Below are 4616 nucleotides of genomic sequence, written 5' to 3'. Positions count from 1 at the left end.
TAAGTTTTGACTGAGGTATGTGCAGTGCAGGAACTGGATCCAAGTCGCACTTGTTGCCAAAGAGGTGATGACAAGATGTGGGTGCTTGTCCATTATTTTGAACAGTGCTTCCAAAAGCTCTGTGCTTCAAGTCTCTCCCCCAGCATCTAATGTAGGTGAATTTGTTTTTTTTTCTTCTGCAGACTTCAGAGAGAGAACTCTTGGCTAGAAGACCCTTATCTGATGAAGGGGGAATTGTAATTTCAAAGTCAGTTGGAAAATGAGTAGGATGGCTGCTCTTGTTAGATTGCATTGAAAGATGCCCTAGCTGCATATGCTGAAGTTTGTGTCTGCGCCTGTCCAATTTGACAGGACAGTTCCCACCAAGGCTGGTGTTATTTTCTACCAATATTAATCTGCCTCTAGCATTGGACCCACCAGCTTTGTCACACTGGGCCACTCCTGGGAGCTTCAAGGCCTCCTAAGTATATTAGCAGAATTAGTTTCTTTCAAGCAAAGCCATTCAAAAACACAAGGCTAGTCAAGTGTGATGGGTCCCACATTTTATGAGGGTGAGAATCAGTCAGCTCCAGGGTGCAACAGATCACTTCTCCATGAACTCCATAGTGTCATTTTTAAAAAGGACAAAGGACTCTTCTCCATGAGAGCAGGCAACCCTGTGCTGGAATATACAGGATGATGCACCTCCTGTGCTCTCCTCCCCCCAAGCTCATCAGTTCAGATTTAAAATGAAATTACATAACACAACACATTTGAGATCCATTCAAATCTCCACTATACTAATTAAAGCTGCCCTGAAGCATTGAGGAAATGCAGTTCCTCTGTTTCTGGCTCAGGAGGCAGCGTGCAGAGTAGCACAGTGCATTGAAAGTAGAGCTGTCTGGCACACTTAGATGTGTCCCTTGTGCACACAGGGGCAAAGGCTGCATAGTTTGATGGGCCAGGCAGCAGCAGGAAAGCAGTGAAAAGGCAGGAGTGAGTGGATCTTAATACTTCTTTCTTCACTTTTCCCTAATCTGTCTCCATTATGGGTTTGCATGCTGGCTGCCCAGTGCCCAACCCTCACCCTTTCTGTAACTACCCAATTGCTCCTGTGTTTCTGGTATTTGTGCCCCACTCAGCACTTTGTACCCTGGGAAAGTGCTCACTGCATCTCATGTCTGTGTCTCTGGCTTGTTTGTCTCGGTCTCTCCAGGTGCCAAAAATCTTCCCGGAGTCCACATCTCTGGGGATCAGGAGCAGAACACGTGTGCCACACACGCATGTGTGCCCCCTTACCTCAGCGGCAGAGAACTGTGGCAGCGGCAGCCAAGGAGACAGCAGAGGGGGCAGCAACAGCTGATTCCCCCCCAAGGTAAGGGGGAGGCAGAGGGTACAGCACAGCCCTTCGGAGCCCTCTTAGCTCACCCGACAGGGAGCCACGCTCCCGAGCCACGCGCAAACAGGCGCGCTAGAAGGGCGCACCGGCATTTGTGTAAGGTGGGCATGAGGTAGCAGCCCAGAGGGGCACCTCCAGCAAGCGAGAGCACTAGACACAGCTCTGCAGACATGGTGCAGACACGGAGCGCCGCTGCCAGGGGTCTCGCCCTGGCACTGCCGCCTGCCATGGGCTCTTCTGAGGCCTCCACCCAGATGGAGCTCATGGCAGGGGCGGCAGCTCCTTGCCCCTGTCTGTGGGCGGGGCTCAGTGGTCCCCTTCCCTGTTCCTCTTAGGGGGATCAGGGATGCAGAGGAAGAAATTGATGCCCATCTCTGTTCTCTGTAGGCCCGGTCCCCCACAGGAGACACGTCCAGTGCAGGAGTGGCAGAAGGTGTCCAGATCCAGAGCTGCTCAGCCTAGAGTGGTGGAAGCTCCCCAGGTACACCTGGGGAACAGGTTTGAGGCCCGGGCAGCCGTGACCGAGACAGACCAAGCAAATGCCTCTGGCGGGGACAATGCTACTCCCCACATGACATGGAATGGGCAGAGAAAAGAACAGCAGCAGGAAGAAATGCCGGGTCCTCATCATCGGAGACTCTATCCTACGGGGACTGGAAGGTCCCCATCTGCCGGCCTGACCCCATAACACGGAAAGTCTGCTTCATGCCTGGGGCTTGGGTTTGGGACATCACAGAGAGGATCCCGGCCTACATCCGACCTGCAGACCAGTTTCCCATGATTGTCATCCATGTGGGAATGAATGACATGGCCAGGGGCAACCCTAACTGCATTATGAAAGACTTCAAGGCTCTGGGGGCCAATCTTAAGGAGATGGGGCACAGGTGGGAGATGGAAAATTCCCTTCTTGAGAGCACAGAGGCAGAAAGGGATCTTGGAGTCATTATTGACTCGAAGATTAAACATTGGCCGACAATGCGAGGTCACGGTCGGCAGGGCTAACTGGACCCTACCGTGCATCCTACCATCACTGCTGGCTGCTGAGCAACCCTTGCAAAGCCAGAAGGCCAAGGCACTTAAGGGAGCCCACCCCTGCCCCAGTCCTGGTATAATCTGTGGGCAAGGCAAGGGCCCCCAAAGGGACTCTTTCCTGCCTCTACACAAATGCCAGGAGCTTGTGGAATAAACAGGAGGAACTTGTCCTCCTGCTTAAACACACAAATAATTACCATCTCATAGGGATAACAGAGACCTGGTGGGACTCCACCCATGACTGGACCACAGGTATAGATGGCTATACCCTGTAAAGGAGGGATCGAGCGGATAAAGAGGGTGGGGGTGTAGCTCTCCATGTCAGTGAAAGCTACACATCCCTGCAAGCTTATGTTGGTGCCCAGGGTGGACAGCTGGAGACCCTCTGGGTTGAAATCCATGGGGAACATGGCACAGGGGACACAATGGTGGGAGTCTACTACACCAACATCCCACCCAAAGTCAAGAGCTCGACCAGGAGTTAGCCAGGGAATTGGCTGAGGCTGCATGCTCCTGGACGATGGTTGTCAAAGGAGACGTCAAACTACCCTGACATCTCGTGGGAATAAAGGAGATGTCTAAGACTGTCACTGCTCAACCTTAACTGAGTATTCACACATCCTGTTTGTATTCATTTTAGCCAGACATTAGTCAGTTCTTGCTCCCCTAGCTCCTGCATACTTTTTGTTCAAAAGATCACAAGGCCCTTAAGACAGGGTATATCTCTTGCACTTGTCAAGTGCTCACCCACACCATGGATGCTTCTGCAGATTAATCAATTTGTAAGACTTGTCACTGCCTGGTCTTTAACACCTGGATTTAACCAAGGTCTCTTCTCTAAAAAACCCTTTTTAAAAAGCGTTGCAGTTTTAGCAAGAGGTTTTTGGAGGATGCTCTGCAACTGAGGAACAAGCCATCATTTTAAGGAGTTTAATAATAGGTTTTTGCTCTTTAAAATATTCTCCGAATTATCTTAAGCATCGGGTGCTTTTTTCCCCCCCTTATGCAAGAGCTCAAATACCCAGGGTTACCCACTTTACCTTCTCTCTCTCACTATTTTTGTGAATGGACTTTCCACAGAAGAAAGATCACATGAGATCTACTAATGTTCAAACTGGGCTCCCTACAGAACAGGAGCTAAAAAAAGTAAAAAAAATAATAAAAATAAGTGATCTGTCTAAAAGAGCCAAAAATGTCAGAGTTGTGAAACATTGTAAGAAGCTCACTCATCAAGAACTCTTGTTTTACTTGTTACAATATAAAATGAAATGGTTATTGCATGGTTTCACTTCCTTCCCCAAGGGATTTGTATTAAAAAGTTTAAACAGTGAAATTTGGCCAAGTAAAAGAGGACCCTTCAAAATGTAGAAACCCTGTGAACTGTTAGGTAAAGTAAAAAAAAGAAGTACACCATCTCTTTGTTATTTCTGCTAACCAGCCAGGTCCATCTGTCCTGGATAAAAGAGGAAATGGAGAAATATTTATGTTCAAGTATCTTAGGGTCTTTCCAGGTCAACTGCACTGGGCTTGTTGCTTCTGAGTCTTCCCTTTGGGAATGCGTCTAATCGGGGCTACCTGTTCATTGTAGCTTTTTTTTTATTATTATTTATTTATTTAGTGAAAAAGTTTCCCTCAGGTTTGAAACAGCCTGAGTTGACCAAAGCCCAGTTGGGTCTTAAACCCCAAGGACGACAAGCCATCCAGAGACCCAGTTTCCCCGATACATCACCTATTACATTTCACCAATATCAGGCCAAGTACTAGGAGCAGACAGACTGTAGCACCCCACAGAATAAGAGGCATGCCTCAGTTTGTATATCTGAGGATCTTAGCCATTAAAGAGTCATAATCATGTTTTACCCTTTCATAGGAGGTGTCAGAAGTAAGGCTAGAAGGGAGCTCCAGAGAGAGACAGTCTAGTCCACCCCGCTTTGGACAACATGAAGCATGCACTTGCTCCAGCTAGTCTACTCCACCCAGCTGGCTGCATGCTTGTACTGTTCAGGGCAGTCCTGAGGGATAATTGGAGTCTAGTCAGTTTGGCAGAGAGGATAAGTTGTGAGTGAATAAAGTGATGAACAACAAGATCCAGACTGGTGCTCTTTTTCAGAGACCCGCAGTCAGCACCAGTCTCCTTGGATCGGTATTCCCATTACTGGGCCCTGATGAGATATCACGCTGGCTTCCAGCACAGTACTAGCAGTTC

Source organism: Alligator sinensis, unplaced genomic scaffold (genome assembly GCF_000455745.1).
Source record: "Alligator sinensis unplaced genomic scaffold, ASM45574v1 scaffold1404_1, whole genome shotgun sequence".
In the NCBI taxonomy this organism is placed as follows: domain Eukaryota; kingdom Metazoa; phylum Chordata; order Crocodylia; family Alligatoridae; genus Alligator; species Alligator sinensis.
The sequence above is the reverse complement of the archived record's forward strand: the minus strand, read 5'-3'. Positions refer to the sequence as shown.